This window comes from Lampris incognitus, chromosome 4 (genome assembly GCF_029633865.1).
Source record: "Lampris incognitus isolate fLamInc1 chromosome 4, fLamInc1.hap2, whole genome shotgun sequence".
In the NCBI taxonomy this organism is placed as follows: Eukaryota; Metazoa; Chordata; class Actinopteri; order Lampriformes; family Lampridae; genus Lampris; species Lampris incognitus.
In genome coordinates, this window is record NC_079214.1 from 56,749,732 (window position 1) to 56,770,531 (window position 20,800).

The following is a 20,800-nucleotide window of genomic DNA, read 5'->3' on the forward strand; positions in this document are numbered from 1 at the left end:
AGAGGAATTTGAATAATCACATCAAACTTCCTGATACAGATAAAAACATGTGACAGAGTCAGGGAAACGGGTCAGACGTCGCTGTTGTTTAGGCTGGTAGTATGTCTGAGGTAACCGGATTCCTTCTAGTTTAAATTCAAGAGTCAACATGAAGTACCATTCATATCAGAGGTCAGCTGAGGGTATGACTTGCCACCCTGTGCATTTCCAACCCTAAAGAACAACGCAGTTACACTTCATCTGGAAATGTTGCCTCATGCCCACAAAAACAGGGCAAATAGTGAAGTCAACTTTATTTGTATAGCCCAGTATCACAGATTACAAATGTGCCTCAGTGGGATTTACAGCAACACAACATCCTGTCCTTAGACCCTCGCATCAGATAAGGAACAACTCCCTCAAAAAAACCTTTAACGGAGAAAAAAATAGGAAGAAACCTCAGGGAGAGCAACAGAGGAGGGATCTCTCTCCCAAGACGGACAGACGTGCAATGGTTGTTGTGTTTACACAATTTACACAATACAACATTGAAAGAGGATAACAGAATTATAATGGAATTATAAGACATATGAAGAATAGGATGAGGAGGATGCCAAGCAGTGTCCAGATGCCCCCGGAACAGCCCAGGATCTGAGCCACGCGGCCACCATCACCATGGAGACAAAAAAAACAATAATAAAAAACACACACAGTCACACGTCTGAGTGACAGAAGGATATAACATTGAAACAGGATAACAAAATTATATGGCTTTATAAGATACGTAAAAGGAAAATGTGATGAGGGGGGATGCCAAGCAGCATCCACGTGGTGACCACCATCACTAAGGAGACCTGGGAGGAGGACAGAACTGCATGTACACACATGGGAGGCTCGCATCACACCATTCACACACAGGAGAAGAGAAAGGAGACGACACCATTCAGAGAGAGAGAAAAGACGTGAGAGAAGATAACAGTTTGCAATAGTCAATAATCTATAGGCTATAATCTCGTCATCATAACAGTGGTTGGTAAATTCATTGAGACAGAAACCGACCCGCCATGCAGTACAGGTTGTGAAGCGCTCAACTTAAAGACAACTAAATGTAGGTTAAGGTAAAAAGGTGAGTTTTACGTTTGGATTTAAAGGACTCAACAGACTCTGATTGTAGCAGGCAGGGTATTCCACAAGAACAATAGGAAAAGCTGACTTCTTCTTAACTTTGGGTACACACAGGAGCCCTGTATTTTGAGAGCGAAGTGCTCGAGATGGAATGTACGGTTTAAGGAGATCAGACAGGTAAGATGGGGCAAACCCATTTAGGATTTTATAAGTCAGCAGACGCGCCTTGAAGTCTGATCTAACATGGATAGGAAGCCAATGAAGGGAGGCCAGAATTGGTGTAATATGGTCAAATTTTCTAGTTTTAGTTAGGATTATTATGTAGTTATTTTGCTATAGTTAGGATAATTAGTGTGCCCACCTTTACATTTCATAGTTGCAATTAAAATGTGCATTTGCATTAACTGTAATTGAACCATAATGTGTGATGCATAGCATATGAAGTGGGGGACTATTTCTTTGCGTTTGTTAGAAATCCCACAAACCTTGATAAGTTTGTGCGGAAAATTGCATATGAATTTATTCATTAGGCTGCCGATGTGTTTTCCCCCACGTATTGACTAAGTTACATGCTGGCTGTCTAAACAGCTGGCTGACGGGTAGCTTTTGAAAATCTGAGCCGGCATTGCTCTGGAAAATCCCTTTCGACCCTCTGGGTGTTTGGTATGTGGGAACACAGCAACAGATAAAAAGATATGTTTAAAACACAGGTTTGTTTGACACATCAAGGTGGAGAGGATGCATGGGAAGAAGACCATGTTTGAAATACATCCATAAGGACACCTTTTCTCCCATAGTTACATCAAGGCACGGAGAGGCAGGGGCTATGTCGTATTAATACCAAAAACCATGTTATATCCTCCACCTCTCCTCGGTTTCCTGTTTGTTAATACATCAAAAAAAGCTGTTTTCTTGCTTCAAGGTAAAAACCAAAATAACAGCTAAATGATTGAACAAAGATCATTTTACACTTGAGGATGAGGACTTGTCATACTTTAAAGAGGTGGTTAACCCTTTTATCACGTCTGTATGAGCTGAAAACATGTTGGTATTTTATCGCCCCGGTGATCGACGGGAGAATGGATGCGTCACACGGCTGCTTTAAAAAGCTACACCGTCTCTTTGCTGTGGGCTAAAACACACATTCGTATCAACTCCCTCACCCTGTTTACACTTGGTTTTAAAATGCGTTTTGGGCGATCGGATCACAAGTGGGCAGCGAGACCGCCGTTTACACCTGTCTGTCATGCGTCTCCAAATACCTTCCGGTGACCACTTGTGATCAGATGTCGTTACTGGCTACGTCACTTCCGCTACAAGGTCAGAGGGCCTCAGTCAAGCGCCAGATTTGCCGACTAGCTGTGAAAACAATAGCTAGTGTTTGAAGATGTTTCTTGAAATTTATTTCTGATTTTTCCCCTTTTCTCCCAATTTAGTGGCCAATCGATGCCTATTTTCTAGTTCAAACACCCACCCTCGTACTGCATGCGTTCGCTAATTGCATCTCTCCGGCCGGCAGTCTCGAAGGAGACGCCTCGCCACTTCCGTGGCAAGGTGAATCCAGGCCGAACTGCTGCTTTTTCCGACACAAACACAGGGACGCGATGAGAAAAAGAGAACAAATCTCTCTGACCAAGGCACTCCGTGTAATTAAAAATGTCTTTATTGAAACTTAAGACATATCCAAAAAGGACCTAAAAATGCCCACGCGTAGCGGCTTGGGTCTTCGTCAGGGCATAGTATGCCCTGAAGAAGGATTGGAAGAAGGCCCAAGCCGCTACGCGTGGGCATTTTTAGGTCCTTTTTGGATATGTCTTAAGTTTCAATAAAGACATTTTTAATTACACGGAGTGCCTCGGTCAGAGAGATTTGTTCTCTTTTTCTCATTTGAAACTACTAACCTTGGACCAAAGAGCACCCAACAAATATATTACTTAACTACAGAGAGGACTGAGCATGCCACTGACTCCAAACATACACAACACAGGGACGCATTCATTTGACAAGCACAAGCCGAACCTGTCCCCCCTCCGAAGACAGCGTTGCCAATGATCGCTGCTTCGTCGAGTCTGGCCATAGTCGGATCTGACGAGACCGGGGCGCGAACCCCAGTCCCCAGTGGGCAACTGCATCGCCTCAAAGCCGATGCTTAGACCGTTACACCACCGCGGACCCGTTTGAAGATGTTTCAAGCACTAATATACATGTGCGGACTGTTCCAACTGTCGAGATTGACAGGACTGATTCTTCTGCCCAAATGGAGATTAGGCATCTCGTTTCACTTGTACTCCAATCACGTACACTCTCCTCTCCACCCCCCCCCCCGAAAGTTGGCGCGCTGTTACCAATAACAACCACCACGTCCTGCATTGATGACGTATTTTCCTATTACGTCCTTGTCGGGGACGCAAGACGCATTAGCGTTTACGCTACAAAAGACTATGTGGTCAAATGCGTCCCAGACCACCTCGGCAAGTGGTTGGAATAACCGGTTCGCAAAACGTTTTGTCGGTCGTTTACACTTGTATTTAGCGCTGTTCACTTGTGATCCGATCGCAAAAGAAAAAAAAACGCATTTTAAAAACAAGTGTAAACGGGGTTGTCTACTATTACATCAACGACGGGCTCAAAGACACAGATACCCCATATGACGTAGCAACGCATGTGGGGTCCAGCGCGTTACGGCTCATCTTAACCTATAGCGAAGCCATGGAATTCTAGCGGAGGGGCGACAAATTGTTCAGATATACTACGAGTGACGTCACTGCCCGAGAAGGGGGATGACATTTTTTATTTTTTATTTTTTGACGCCGCTTGTGATTTCTCCCTCTCTAAATGAGGGTCCAATTTATTCATTCGTAAGAACTAACGTAATTTTCTCAAGTTTTAATAATTCTCTCGGTCATTTAATTTCCTTTAATGAATTAATGACAGCTGTCGTTAACGATGACTGGAGGGGAAACGGAAACGTCAAGGACGTCATCGTCGATTTTGACCAATGAAAAAAGTGTAGCGAATTCGGGGGGACAACGCAACCACAGGAACTGCCGCGGCCGGGAAGCGAACCCGTGTCGCCTGCACCGCAGGAGGCGTCGCTAACCGCTCGACTAAAGAGTCAGACCCGCCAGCCAGCGGCCAGCGTGTCTTGTTATCCATGCACGTTACAATAGGTTGGAGGTGGAGCAAGTGCGAGAATAGCGTCAAGGGGGCGCGGTTTTTCGAACACGCGACGTGTCGCTCTCCCGTGCGTTGGCACACGGGGGATGTTGGGACATTTTCGTGAGGGGAAAACTCCAACAATCTGGTGGTCGCTCGTTCGCATCGCGTCCAGTTAGGAACCAGTGTTAGACCGCCTTAGTGGAAAGGCGATAGCCAACTAAACTCTGAGCAGACTTGTGAGAAGCTGGGATGAGACGTTATTATACATCACTGCCACCGTCAGTGTGAACCACACCACCGCCATCCCTGTCTACATCCACACAGAGGGGTCATTCCTCCACCGACGCTGTTTAAGTTAATCTGGTAAGTGTGAACAAGTTTGCTGCCAGTGATCATTGTGGGTCTTTCAGACAGTCAAACAACTAAAAAGAAAACAAAGGTTGGCTTAATTCAGGGAATCTTACATTAACACTAGAGCGACCGGGATTTCACTCCTACTTAAACGACCACAGGCGGTCAAAATGACCGCTGGTTTTTAAACTCTATATTCTGTCAATATAAATACCCAGTTGAGATATTAACGCATTGCATATGTTAGTATGTATGTCTGTTAGGAAACGACTGACACCAAAATTATACATTTAACAGCTATAATACTATTTTTAAACAATTTAAACTTAAGGGAGACATGGTCAAACTTTAATAGCAAAATTGAAAAAGTGAAAATATTACCTGAAAAACAAAACGGAAAACACTTATTGCTAATCCAACAAACGTAATAAGGCCCATAAAACGTGAAATGTAACTGGAACTTAAAAACTACGAGAATGACCATCCATCCGCCCACGGTTTTTAAACTCTATATTCTGTCAAGATAAATACCCAATAGAGATATTAATGCATTGCATATGTTAGTGTGTCTGTTAAGAAGCGACTGACACCAAAATTAAAATTTTAACAACTTCAATACTATTTTTCAAACAATTCAAAATTGTTGTTGTCCAACGCCTGTAAATACTGCAGCGCCTCGGTGGTAGTCGTGGTGCGTCTGAAACGGTGGCTGTACCCAGACATGTTGGCAGTAATCAGAAATCAAGTTCAGACTGTTGCTCTGCACTGGAGAACGCTGCTGTGTTCCTAGGACAGAGCAATGAACTTCGTGAAGGAAATGACGCAAATAACACGCATCATAAATAGTGACATGATATACATGATGACGCGCAAATTACGCGCAGTCATTTTGACCACTCATGGTCGTTTTAGGTAGATCTTATCATAACTTTTTTTTGGTGCAATCGATCTAAAACTCATTTTAATGCAAATATATGCAATTTTAGGAGCATTCAGGGTGCAGCAGGTCAGTATCTTTTTTTCCCCCCCACAAAGTTATTAAATTTTGAAAATCCAAAACTGCCAAATTGACAGCCTTGATACTGAACAGTACTACCTCTGCTCCGAAAATCACCAAATAGCCTAAAGTGGGCACAGGCTAACTTTCATTTTTAGACCTCAGCTTATCCTTATTTAAAATGTACTTTAGGCAACACAAATAGATGGTAATGTAACCAACCTATAGTCTATTTTCAAATTCCTGTTTGAATGGTTTGAAATAACTGATATTTTGTTACACTACAATAACCAACAGCAGGCTACTGTATTTTAGTCAATTAGAGAAGTTGTCGATTTCATTACGCTACATTAGATTTATTTGAACTCTACACATGTATATTTAATGGTCATCCAAAAAATCGATGTGATCACTATAATTGGTTTCCACTGTACATATATGTGCGTTAGTGCAATTTTTTTACTCTTTTCAATAGTCTTGAGAAAAGGACCTATCACTAAATTGACCATCTGATCTTTTATTAAGATCTGATCTTTTGTTAATGGAAATAGCATTGCATGTTATTTCCATTAACATATTCAATGAAAATAATCATTAACCAGTAGAGACAGACATTGGATATGAGAGGAATGGATGAAACTCTTTCTCTTCCGTTCACTTCTCTTCCTACCATCCATCTATTTACAGGATCAGTTTCCTTTTCCCGCGTATCCATTATTAATTTATCCATATTTTTTTTTCCTATGTAGAATTACGCTCATCTCTCATCCATAACGGTCTTGTGAACAATACATCTATTTTTCTGACTACTCATCCATTTATTCATCTTTCCATCCATGTGATAATCTGTCAATCCGGCCATATCTCCCCTCTCTCTTCTTTCTCCTCCCTTCTCTGTCGTCTTCAACTCCCGTTCTCTCTCTGTCTCTGCTTGCATCTCTCAAATGTGTAGTTACTGGGGAGTAACATGTTGTTATGTCCCCAGTCTCTCAGTCGCACTGTTCCAGTACGCCAAACAAGCTTTCCTTTTGACCCCCCCTCGCTCTCTGCCTCCCTCTCTCCCTCTTTCACTGTTTCTCTCTCTACAATTATCTAGCTAGGTGTCTTTTCCTGTTTGTTTTGTTTTTCACCAAGCTGCTGTTATGCCCTCACTCCCACTGTCTCCCCTCCAGCCTCCCCCACACCCCACTCCTCTTTCTCCTGCTGCACTTCTCCACAAGTGGCTTTCCATTAGATGGAAAACTTTGTTTTTGTTCCCATCTAGTGGTATGGACACACAGATGTGCACACATGTGCGTAGGCAAAGCAAGCAAACACACACACACACACACACACACACACACACACAAGTCCACGTGCCTATATGCACAGGGCACATACACTCAAATACCAATACACACATGTGCATGTTTAAAACTGAAATCCACAATTTTCCTCCCTTAATAAATCATTGTTTTTATCATTTGCTCCATGAAGTCAGGTAACGTAATACTACCTGGCATCGGTACCATGGTTGGAGACACTCTCCAGTCTCCATATGCTATATGCTGTTGTTGAAATATTTGACCGTGTCATACAAACACTGGGGCAAAGGCAAACACATACATGTTGGAAACAAGTCCAGCAGGAAGATAGGTTGAAACGTGATGCTGATGTGGCGATGCTGGACAGACCATCATTACAACTGTAGACCAGTGTTGCGAAATATTTTGATGAAATTTGCGTCACATTAGATTTGCTGACTGCTACTTATACAAGACTGGGAACTTTTTACTGCTGAACTGATGACACACAAGTGACAACGGCTGCTACACCTTGTTTGTAGTTTGAGAATATTTCACGTACAACAGGTCTATTTCTCTCTGCCTCCTTATATAGAACTATATCAGAACACTGTTCTGCTTTAAATAATAATAATAATACATTTTATTTGTGGGCACCTTTCAGAGCCCACAAGGACACCTTACAGAACACAGAAAAAAGAACAAGCAGCACTGTATCACACAGCATAAAATCAAAACCAAACAGGGTAGACAATAGAACGTTAATACAACAGATAAGTATAAAATCAACATCTGCACAAAACTCAATGAAGTATGTATCAGTCTGAATATGCCAGTTTGAAAAGGTACGCTTTGAGAAGGGATTTGAAGGTTGAAAGAGAGTCAATGTTGTGAATGTCTTGTGGGAGAGACTCCCATAGGCGAGGGGTAGAACGACTGAAGGCTCTAGCCCCCATGGTAGTCAAGCAGGCCGATGGTGTGCTGAGCTGGAGAGCAGAAGAGCATCTAAGAGTGCGGGAGGGTGTGTGGATACGAAGGAGTTCGGAAAGATATGAAGGAGCTGGGTTATTAAGGGCCTTAAAGGTGAGGAGCAGGATCTTGAAGTCAATACGGTATTTAACAGGGAGCCAGTGGAGTTGCTGAAGAACAGGAGTGATATGATCTATGGAAGGAGTTCTGAAAGATGCTACACGTGAGATTTTGAACATTAATATAGCAGCAAACAACCATTTGAAGAGATAGTGGAGTAACGGCCTCCTGAGAAGAGAATGAAGTCACACTCCCTCTGTGTGTGTTGTAATCTGAGTTTCTCTGTTCTTGGTTTTGGACGCCAGTCCAGGTGCGGGTGCATGTTAGTGTATGTGAGGTAGCTAGCATTAGCAGGATAGCTAGCAAGCTAATAATGAAGGAATGAATGACTGCCTTTTTGTCATTGCACAGCTGTACAATGAAATTACGTGCAACTCCTCAGTGGTACAAAATAAAATGTATTTATTCAAACAGTCAAAATACAAATAGACACACATTTGCAGCACAATCCACATATAATGGGTGCGTAAGTGATATATATAATATGTAAGTGTAAGTGCGTAATAATTATGTTACATGGATTTAGGTCACTCGGCAGATCGAAGAGATAGCTCCTTACCAAGCTGAATTAATTACTGGTGTTAATAAAATAACTATACTGTAAAAATCAATATTCCAACCGAACCAAATGAAATAATAGCCAAGAACATGAAGGGAGGGTTTGTTGTGGTTTTGTCTGAGATGCTGGTACTGAGTATCGCATATGGCACCTTTAATATTCATTGCCTGTCCAACAGAATTGCCTCATATTTCAAATGGATGAAATAACTTCTTAATGGACCGAAATCGCAGATTGCAGATTAAAGTTGTGGGTTTTTTTTGTTTTTTTTGTTTTTGAACAAAGACATGGAGAAAAAGATTTGGCTTAGAACACCCTCAAGAAACACCCACAACAACCTATAATTCAAATAGTTAGCTGTTTAATGTCCTCACTAAGAAAAACGGCTATAGATTTTTTTTTCCTTTCATTTTTTTCCCATGGGGCAATAACAACAATGATCAATGTTTTGTTTTGGGTTTTTATTTAATAGACCCCGCAGTTTTTTTAAAAAATATAGGCCTCTTGCCAAATGGTTGAGACGTTGCCTCATGGTAAAAGTATAAACATTTACAAATACAAAAAAAAAATCATAATAAATTTGGAAACGTCAAATAAAATGCTACCTTTTTGAAGAAATCAATCAGATTTGCTCATCTGTGTGGTGGTGCAACAGCACAAATGTTTTTTAGCCATTGGATCCACTTTATTTCTGGTAGTACGCTACAACGCATTGCTGGTTTGCATTCAAACACAGGAAAACATTGCATTTCTAACATTTCCAGCTCAACACACCCTTTGTACAAAGGTTGCACCACTCGTCACAGTGAAGTGGAAAAACGCTGCGGTTATCATTATACACATGTATCTGGTTGTGGTTGTGAGGTTATTGGGGTGAAGCGTTTCTTCTGAGATGACATCTGTGGCAGAGGGGAGGAGGATGGTCGGCCATTTTTTATGCTGGCTTGTGGACTTGCTTCAAACAGTGGGTGACTGCCAGGTGGAACCTTTTGAGAGGCATTGTTTTCTTGCTCAGTAGGCCACAGTCCCTCTTGTAGACCAGCCAGGAATTTGAGATGCACAGGTCAAGAATGTATTCGAATATATATATCATGGAATAACATGAAATGTATCATATTAACAACAACAAATAATCAGAAGTTGTTTTTTTATTTCATAGCAAATAGTCAATTTTAATTACATTAACTTAGCCTTTATTACTGTTACCATAAAATGACAAACAAACTCTTTGGTGGATAATGTTTTTAGAAAATTATTTGACCCTTATGACATTTTTTGGGGTTGAATCAAGTGACATAATTCTGTTCAGTACGATCTCTGAAACTATAATAAGTGGAAACAATATGCCAACCTTTGAAAATTCCACCAAACAGAGTCCTCATGTCTGGAGTGACTTTTTTGTGGCTAACTTCCTGTAAGGAGGCAAACTGAAAAGGCATACTGGTTAAAACAGAGCAATATCTAGTGGATTCTTATAGCATAACATACCTAAACTGAGTGATACAGATGGTTCAATAAGTTAAGTCCAACACATTTTTCAATAAGTTAAAGTGACTCAAAATGTACTCTACCAAACTGCATACACATTTAGGCTTGATTTTTCTACACTTAGATGGAACTGGAATTGACCCAAAAATCTTTCTGGATGAATCTAGCTCATCCTCAAAACACTGAGCTGACATCTGAAACAGCAGATCCTACCTAACGTCACCAAAGTCCTCACCCTGTCCCTTTGTAAGAGTACAGATTTACTGCCATATAACCTCTCCATTTACAACACACATCATGCATTATAAAGCCATGCACGAAAAGGACAGCATGTGGCTTCTGAATGATTTCTTTCCGTGTCTTGATTTTATGCGCAATTTAAAATTCTTGGTAAAGCTTGTCGAGTGTGGCGTTTATTTCACCTAATCTCTAGAAATCTCTGAACTCTGAAGTCTCTCCACGCATGAATTGGAACATGCACGTCAATAAAAATGAGAAAAAATATTAAAATTGGCTTTACCAACCATAAACTGCTCCTCCACAGTTTCTTCCACCACAAAAGAACGAGGCTGAAAGTATCTGGAGAATATCATTGCAACACCCCCACCAGTGGAGCTGTTGTGACTAAGAATGACCTCACCCTCCCATCTCTTTTCCAGCCTGTTTCATAAGAGCTATTGCTACGTGTCTGCAGATTACTTGCTTGCTTAAGGTTGTCCGTCATGTCCGATGATAACAATCCTGCCTCTGCAGCACACACACACATCAACATGGCTTTTTTTGATATTTATATTTCATCAAGTTTACTACTCTGACCTTACCCATCAAAAAGGTAAATCGGAAAAAAACAGCAGCCAGAGAGAACAAGAACCAATAGCAGACAAAACGGAGAAAGCAATTATGAAACTTCATCATTGTCATCTTCCAGTCTGAGAGTATTTGTGCAATTTTGTTGAGTCTATAAACTCTTCGCTCTGCAAAGTTAGCCTGCTTTATATCCTTAATTAAAAACCTGACTGACTCAATAAAAAGTTCTCTGTCTCTCAGGAGAAGTACACCTCTACTTCAGCTAATTTCATCCTTTGTGTACTCCGTAAGAAGTTTCTCACTCAAAACCATCAACGCGCTTCTCACATATCCTAAACTACACAGAAGAATAAGATTCTCTTTTACCAACTACAGCAGATCTATCTGTCCGAGCATAATCCCATTCCAATCTGACTCTGTTGCTCCGGACTCATTTATTTTCTATGAATTTGTTCTTGATCAATATATAATTCTTTATTTACAAAGGTAAAAAAGATAATTGATCAGAAAAAAAGATAACAAGATTACAGGTTACAGTAATGCATACATGCACTCTGCAGTTTTTGTGTTGGTTTCCTCTGTATACTGTTCCTCTCACGGTCTAAACAAATGCATGTGAGGTAAATTGAAGAGACTCTAAATTACTCGTAGGTATGAATGGAAATGTGATAGATCGTGTGTTTGGACCCTGTGATGGACTTGTGATTGATTCAGGGTGTCTCCTGCCTTCCACCCTGCTGGGATAGTGTCCAGGCTCCCATGGCCCTGAGCTGAATTAAGCGGGTATAGAAAATAAATGAATGAAAAATAAAGTGAGAGAAAAGATGACATGTAACAGAAAAAGATAAAAATTAATCTGTAAAAAAAGACAATAAGTTAAAAAACTAAGGACAAACACTCTCACTAAATGAAAGTGATCCTGGGTGTTTTAAATCAGCAAAAAGAAAGACTGCTTGAAAACAGCAGCCTCCACAATAGTTAATAGCAGCCTCATACCAGCATGCGTCTGTCATTGTTTTATAATGGCTATGAGAAAGGACACAAGCAATGGCCACAGGCCACAAGAGAGCAGTACACCGCAGTAGTCTAGCTGGCTAGATACAGGCTTGAGTATTTCTCCATCAGCAAGAGAGAGTATATATCCATGGCTCAAACTTAATATCCTATCTTAACGTCAAAAAAACCCCCCAAAATTGTATAATGGGCAATTTTTTTCCTTGCCTTCAAATTTATTGAAAATTAATTTAAGTCTTTGATCAGCTACTGCCCCTGCTACTTTCCATCCAAACTCTGGAGAGAAAAAAATGTCAGTTAAGTTGGAAGTTTAGGGACTATGCCACCTGTTCATTTATTTACAAAATACAGTTAAGGTTGTTCGATATAGGTGAGATATAAAGTTAAATTGCATTTGCATCTACAGTGTTGAGTTTTATGGATGATAGCTACTAAAGTAGGCATGGAGAGACAAATAGTGAGGGGCCCAAGATAGAGCCCTGTTGTGTTCTTTGCTCTACTGCCATACACTGATCTTTTTCTGTACTGCTGCTGCTTTGCCCTCATTTTTTAAAATGGAAATGCTCCTCATTTGCAATTTATTTTTTGTAACCCTAGAGAAGTTTGCTGAAAATGTGCTTGACAATTGGTTGGAATTATAGCGATTGTTTGATGTAATTAGAGTAGCTGGGATACTTCCACTTAAGCCAGTGTCTGAAACAGAGACCAAGTATGAAAACATTACTCTGATATTTAGAATGGTGAAACAAAAGATAATTCTATTCACAAACGATAAGAGCACATGCTTCTCTTTAGTAATTGCAATATAATAATGATAATAATAATACATTTTATTTGTGGGTGCCTTTCAGACCACTCAATGACACCTTACAGAACACAGTAAAGAACAAGCAGCACTGTATCAGACAGCATACAATTAAAAAAAAAAGCAGGGTAGACAATAAAAGTTAATACAACAGATAGGCATAAAGTCATAGTCTGCACAAAACTCAATGAAGCGTGTATCAGACTGAATATGCCAGTTTGAAAAGGTATGTTTTGAGATGGGATTTGAAGGTTGAAAGAGAGTCAATGTTGTGAATTTCTTGTGGGAGAGAGTTCCATAGGTGGGGGGCAGAATGACAAGGCTCTAGTCCCTATGGTAGTCAAGTGGCCGATGGTGTAGTGAATTGGAGAGCAGAAGAGGATCTGAGAGTGCGGAGGGGCGTGTGGATATGAAGGAGTTCGGAAAGATACAAAGGAGCTGGGTTATTAAGGGCATTAACGGTGAGGAGCAGGATTTTGAAGTCAATACGGTATTCAACAGGGAGCCAATGCAGTTGCTAAAGAACAGGAGTGATATGATCTATGGAAGGAGTTCTGGTAATGATATGGCTAGCTGAATTCTGGACCAATTGAAGTTTATGAGGACACTTGAGGGGAAGACCAAAGAGGATAGAATTACAGTAGTCAGTACGGGATGTAACCAGGGTGTGAGTGAGTATGGCGGTGCTGTTAGGTGTAAGTGACGGGCGAAGATAATTAATATTGCGTAGGTGGAAGTATGCAGATCGAGTAACATTATTGATGTGAGCTTCAAAAGATAAATGTGCTGTCCAGGATGACACCCAGACTCTTAACCTGAAGCGATGGAGGAACTATAGAATTGTCAATAGTCAGAGAAAAACTATCTGGTTTGGCCAAAGTAGATTTAGTGCATACTACGAGGACCTCAGTTTTATCACTATTAAGTTTGAGGAGGTGGTATGAAAAACAGGATTTAATTTCTAGTAAGCAGTCAGAAAGCGAAGTGGGTGGAAGAGTGGCGGTAGGCTTGGTGGACAGATAAAGCTGAGTGTCATATAATCACTTCAAATAAAAACGTAATTTGTTACATTATTTTGCACAGGGGAAGAATGCTGTTATACAGTACTGAAAAACACATTACTTATCTGCCATGTATGCACACTCAAGAAGCACTTAATGTGTAATTTTTCCAGAGTTGTATTTTTTTTTCTTTTCTTCATTTTGGGGGGTTGAAATACAACCTCTCTTCATTCTCTCTGAGTACTACATTTTTTTACTGATCACGGCCTCAATACACCGACAGGTTAACTGAGTTGCTTAATGCTGTGAAAAATGTAAAAAAAAGTAAACGCATACACACAGATTAACTGATTTATTCAGCTTTACTTCTGTTGTAAGTCTTTGTCAGTCAACAAATCAGCCTGGATTACCATATTTTGAGCCAGGTGGCCAATTACAGCACAGTACTGGGTTGTTTCTTGGAAAAGATGATGAAGTTTGTCATCTTAGAAGGACAGTGTTGCTATGGTGACTATGCATGAGTCATGATGGCTGATTGACGGCCGACAGATTAGTGTCCTGTAGAGGGAATGATCTTGAGCATAGGCACGCACACACACACACACACACACACACACACACAACTAAAAAAAAAATCCCTGTTCCTGTGTGTCTCTCTCTCATAATGTGTGTCCCTGTCTGACTCACTCGCAGTCCCAGAATCCATGACACACTTTCTTTCTGTCAGTGTAAAATAAATGTCATCAACACATTATAGCATGGATGTTTATGTTTCAATCCAATTGAAATTTCAAAGGGTTCAGAGCCAGCTCCACTTCTGAGGGGATGGAGTGTTGAGGAAATGAGCGGTAGACTGAGGGGAAGAGGACAAGAAGAGAATAGGAGGAGGAGGATGAGGAGGAGGGGGGGGGGTGAGATGAGGGTTAGGAGTAGCACTGTGAACTCTTCCCCAGTGAGGGTGTTGAAAAGCCAAAGCTGTCACGCAGACACACGGGTGCACCTGCATGCGTTGCTATGCACATGCACAGGTGTGCATGCCTCCCCGCCTCACACACACACACACACACACACACACACACACACACACACACACACACACACACACACACACACACACACACACACACACACACACACACACACACACACAGAGAGAGAGAAAGGTGATAAAGGAAACAAAGAGATGGCTTAAGGGAATACTGATTTCTGGTTTATGAATATGGAGAAATAGTTCTTAATATTTTACATTTCCACCACCTGTTTCTGCATAACAATAGGTGTGTGTGTGTGTGTGTGTGTGTGTGTGTGTGTGTGTGTGTGTGTGTGTGTGTGTGTGTGTGTGTGTGTGTGTGTGTGTGTGTGTGTGTGTGTGTGTGTGTGTGCGTGAGCGAGCTTGAGTGTACCGTAATAGAGGTGAAGTGAGTGGCAGAGGGACAGACCGAGGCATATGAGCGAGGGCAGTGGACGGAGGGCAAGAGAAAGGTCATCAGACAGATGGCTGAAGGAAGATGGCGCAACTGAGAAATTCTAACAGAAAATAATGGGCAGGGAGAGAGAATCAGGAAACTGAGAAATGTTCAAACCTTAGCTGAAATTTTATTTTAAGAGCTACTGATGAGAATGATGATGGGGAAAATAAGAATGCCAGCCATGTTTTGTTTTTTTTTCCTTCCCCAATTGTACTTGGCCAATCACCCCGCTCTTCCGAGCTGTCCTGGTTGCTGCTCCACCCCCTCTGCCAATCCGGGGAGGGCTGCAGACTTACCACATGCCTCCTCCCATACATGTGCAGTCGCCAGCCGCTTCTTTTCACCTGACAGTGAGACGTTTCGCCAGGGGGATGTAGCATGTGGGAGGATCACGCTATTCCCCCAGCCCACCCCCTCCCCGAACAGGTGCCCGACCCACCAGAGGAGGAGCTAGTGCAGCGACCAGGACACATACCCACATTCCCACCCGAAGACATGGCCAATTGTGTTTGTAGGGATGCCCGACCAAGCCGGAGGTAACACAGGGATTCAAACCGGAGCTCCCCATGTTGGTAGGCAACGGACTAGACAGCTACGCCACCCAGACGTCCCAGAATGCCATGTTAACATGCTGATAGCTTCGAGGGGTGTGGGCATGATTAGAACAGGGACTGTTCTCGGTACATGTACTTGTGGTTTTGAATAGATAATGATCCTTGACTAACTCTTTCTGTCTCTGTCTCACTCTCTGCCTCTGTCTCACTCTCTGCCTGCCATTCTTTATCTGTTGCATTTTTACATTGCCAAGTGCGAACTACTGGGGTGGCCTTGAGCTGGAACAAAAACAGACCTGTACCATGTGGATTGTGCACCGACATGACCATGCGAAGGTACTCAGAAGGCTGATTTCTTAAACACATAACTTTATTAAAGAATAGTAAACATCGTCAACCAATTCTAGAAATAAAGAATAAATTAAAATGGAAATAGAATAAATAGCTAAATAAACATTAGTACTGTATGTTCAGTATCAGTCAATTGCTGACTATTTAAATAAAGAACAAATGACAATAAGGTATAGCTAGATAAACATCAGTGCTGTGGGCTCAGTATCAGTATTTGCTATGTGTAGCTAGAATACTTTGGCTACCAAGCCTTGTTAGATAATTGTTCAGCTCACGTTTATTTGCGTGTCCCTTCTGGTTTAATGATCTCCAGGGTAATGACTATAACTACAGACACGTGAGTCGCAGATATACTATGTACCATTGCTTCATTCGGGCAGAATAAGTTAAACACTATAATTAAACCGCTCATTAACGTTGGCGGTCTTGCACTGATTAACATGGCATTAGCTAGCTTTGTGGCTAAGCTAATTTAGCAGGGGGCTACGTTACAAACTGCTGTAAGCTGTTCCCAGAGGATTTTTAGAAGTAACGAGGAAGGAATGATAGGACCATTGTGTTTTACTCAGTAGAACTGCCAGACTGTTTCATAAATAAACCTACAATCGGCGTCCGGGTAGCGTAGCGGTCTATTCTGTTGCCTACCAACGCAGGGATCACCGGTTCGAATCCTGGTGTTACCTCCGGCTTGGTCAGGCGCCCCTACAGACACAATTGGCCGTGTCTGTGGGTGGGAAGCTGGATGTGGGTATGTGTCCTGGTTACTGCACTAGCGCCTCCTCCGGTCGGTCTGGGCGCCTGTTCAGGGGGGAGGGGGAACTTGGGGGGGGGGGCTAGCGTGATCCTCCCACGCGCTACGTCCCCCTGACGAAGCGCCTCACTGTCAGGTGAAAAGAAGAAGCGGCTCCACATGTATCGGAGGAGGCAGGTGGTAGTCTGCAGCCCTGCTCAGATCAGCAGAGGGGGTGGAGCAGCGTCACTGACATGCATCATCTCTCAGAGTAGGTGAAAAAGCATGGCATATTGAAGATGCATATGGAGGGTTGCCTGAAATTGTCGGCTTTCAGGAGGGTTCAACCGTGTGGCCACACAGTTGGACGGGAGCTACAGGATAGCTGTGGGTCGTCAACGATGAGGTGAGCAAGAACCGCTGCATTATAGCCCGTCTTATCAACTGTGTGTTCGAAAGCTACCTGATGGAGTGTTTGAAGGCTAACTGATGAGGAATTAACCAAGTTATTGTGAGAGTGAAGACCTTACACAATTTTATTTGATTAATGGTAAAACAAGTCTCTCTCACATTCAAGGTACTTGTGAGGGAAAACTGATAGATGACAGTTTATCTGTTGATGACCACAGTGGATTGTTCAGGCATTGTAAAGCCAAAATAGTTTTATTCAAGACATTTAGGTTAAACTCCTGGATGTAGCTGTCCACAGATACTGCGCTATTGTAACCCAAGGAACAATCCTTGCATTATGTTTCCATCTAGTGGTTACTGGTGGTATTATTACGTGAGGTTAAAAAAAAATTGTACAATGCAATGTGACAATGTCAAATTAGCTAGCTGACGTAGGTTAATTTACCCATTGAAGGAGTCACCTTAGCCATCACTGTAACAATTGCCCCTCCTGAGAGATTTGGCAGGAGCCACCACTGATTGTCATTGTCTGAAGCTCAACTTTAGAAACTTTTTTTGTGGTCCACACGGAGGCTAAGACGGCCTAAGAGGGCTAAAAAATAAATAAATCCCATAATAGATTTTGCCTTCCCCATTTGTATTTCAACGAATCGCAATGCATTTCATCACAGGTCTTAAAAACGATGACGTCATCTAAAACACGATTACGTCATATCCCGCTCTAAAGGAAGAAGCACTCAAACATTGTCTGTTGTTGTTGTATGTAATGGGTTGTCATTTATTGGCCGTTCTATACACCGAAACCGATTTATCTGCAATTATCTCATATCGGTCGATAATATCGGCATGCCAATTTATCGGTCGGGCTCTATAACAAGGTGTCCATACGTACCATAATAAAATGCTCAAGGTTACAGTAAGTAAAAATAACACATTTTGAGTTTATTAAAAATTATTTTCTTCTTTGCAGTAACATTTTTATAGTCTTTAAATTCCCAAAGGCACATAATGCTTAACTTTTACAGAGTTGTGTATGCGGGCACAGAGAGCTCCACATATTAACATGTTTGCACACACTTTTATCATGACATTTAAACATATAACATAGTTACACCCATACCCAGTTCACCCAAGGATACACTTACACACTGTGGTTTAATGCACAGATGCATACTATACACAAAGTTACCCATCCAGGAAATTTAATGTGCAGGCAAAAATACTTGCAGTCAAAAACACATACCCAAATATGAGAGATGCAATTCAGGCCTGGGGCATAATGAATATTTCACTGTTCACATGCATGAAATATCATAAACACAGAATATCTAAACGTACATGCAAACTGCACAATGGTTGAAGTTTTACTGAAATATACTCAGCAACATTCTGAATAGATGGCATAAAAAGCTGCATAAGGGATATAAAGAAGAGGACAGGGTGGCTGGTGATTTGTCATTATTTTAAGTAAAATGTGTCACCATCTTATTCGAATGACAGATATGACTTGACACAGCACAATGCATTTCATGTCACTTTGCCTTTTCACGTGCTCTACAACGACATGGATGATTGTTAGTAAACGTGTAATTTTAGTGAGCATTTAATATTGATGTAAATATTTTACATCTACATGTGTAATTGCTTCGTTTATTAATGTTTATGTGAATTTAAAACAGTGAATGCACTTACGAATGTTTCATACATACCATATTTTCCGAACTATAAGTCGCTGTTTTGTGACTCGTCTGGCTGGTCCTGCGACTTATATTCCAAAGCGTTTTATACGATTTAATTTTGTCGAACGAATACGCTGCATTTCAAATTAGGCCACTAGATGGCAGTGTTTAACCTTGTGACTCAGTTGAAAATGCTGTACCATAGTGATGTGCAGGTCAGGCGGGTTTGGGTAAGCTTACTGGAACATATCACGGGTTCGAGCCGGGCGGGTCACAAAGTAAGTTAGAAACTGCGTGCAATAGGCAAGGCTGTGCTTTACTAGTCCACCTTCTCTTCCCCTCTTTCTGTCACTCTCTCTGTCAAACACGCACACACACACACACACACACACATACACACACACACACACACACACACACACACACACACACACACACACACACACACACACACACACACACACACACACACACACAATCACGAAAGCAGTTTTATCATTAATGTGTGATCGTGGTTTTGGTCAACACGTGTTTTAGAGTGATGAAGTTTCACCTATGAGTTTTTTTTCCCTAAGTGGTAACCCTAGCTTTTGTTTACACCGCCAAAACGCTTGTGTGTGTGTGTGTGTGTGTGTGTGTGTGTGTGTGTGTGTGTGTGTGTGTGTATGGTGCACACTCTCATACCTGCTGCTGGGATATAATGGTAGACTCTTATTTTTTTCGCCACTTAGGCGGTTACCACAAGGATAATGATACAAATCACAACCATATTTTTTTATGTCAAAAGACCACACAAAAAAAGACACCATGAACCTCTAATAACATCTTCCCACACCGCTTCCGGTGTGGGAAGATGGCTGTGCAAATTCACAGTTGCAACGGCCTCACCCAGTGCCGGTGTCGGGAGATGGCGGCGCGAATTCACATTTGCGGCGGCCTCACCCAGTACCATCCATGCAGTGTCTTTGTCCACGTCTGCGTGTAAGATTTGTCTTCATTTGATGGCTGGGAGAGCTGGTGCTGGGAGAGTGGGGGGGGCAGGCTAAGCTAACTGCCAGCCTGTGCAAACCGCCAGTTCCGATAACGCCGAGGGCGGTCTGGCGGCGGCCTCACCTGGTGTTGACTGTGGTGTTTTTGATGTCGTCATGAGGAGTGCGGGGAGGTATGTCGAGGGTGTCTGGCTGGGAGAACTGGCGCTGGATCGGCTGGGGGAGCTTGGTCTGCTGTGTCCGGTAGGCCCGAGGACCATGGCCCCTGCCTGGAGCTGTGCCCGAGGAGGAAACGCCGAGGGCTGTCTAACAGGACGCGGAGGCGGGACGGGCTAAGCTAACTGCTAGCCCATGCAGACCGGCAGTTCGGACGGTCATCCTGGCTGAAGTCCATTCCCTTGGAAAGTGACTTTTTTTGTTGTTTAGTTTTGATATATGTGTAAGTTTGGATATGTGTGTTCTTGTAGTTTTAGATGTGTTTTCGTCTTTGTGTTGTACTGATGTGGGCTGGGGGAAACGGCATTTCTTTTCATTTCATGTACACAAGTGCATGAAGTGAAATGACAAATAAAGTGTTCCTGATTCCTGATATTGCTTAAATCATCTAACGAGTTGGCTTTTTATTAACAAAATGCACAAATCAGAAATGCACAAATCACAGAGACAAGAAATGGTATAACTGGTATAACAATAAACGATACAATATAAACGATAACAATAAACGATACAATAAACTGGTACAATATAAACGGTTTGAACAGTGTAGCTTACCGTCTCTACCGCGGCTATTTTATCCAATGTGCTGTTTCATGTCATAGAAACGTATATGCCGAAGAAGGACATAGATGGGTTTCTGATGTACTTTTGTTGTGTTACTCAGAACAGCCTGTTTAAATTTTGGGGCAGTTGTGCTCTTGTTTGTCTCTTGGGAGGTGTCCCTCACAGAAATGCATGATATCA

The 20,800-nt window shown here is 41.9% G+C and overlaps 1 protein-coding gene and 1 long non-coding RNA gene across 2 annotated transcripts in view; one reads left to right on the plus strand and one right to left on the minus strand.

The window, feature by feature from the left end:
* Positions 1-20,800, plus strand: part of LOC130112084 (CUB and sushi domain-containing protein 1-like) — a 729,421-nt gene that overhangs the window by 71,821 nt on the left and 636,800 nt on the right. The window lies entirely within an intron of this gene.
* LOC130111689 (uncharacterized) lies at positions 9,018-10,626 on the minus strand. Its single transcript, XR_008810169.1, has 3 exons — positions 10,555-10,626; positions 9,894-9,969; positions 9,018-9,572 (listed from the first exon to the last, which is right to left on the minus strand). It is a non-coding gene; the product is annotated as an uncharacterized LOC130111689 (long non-coding RNA).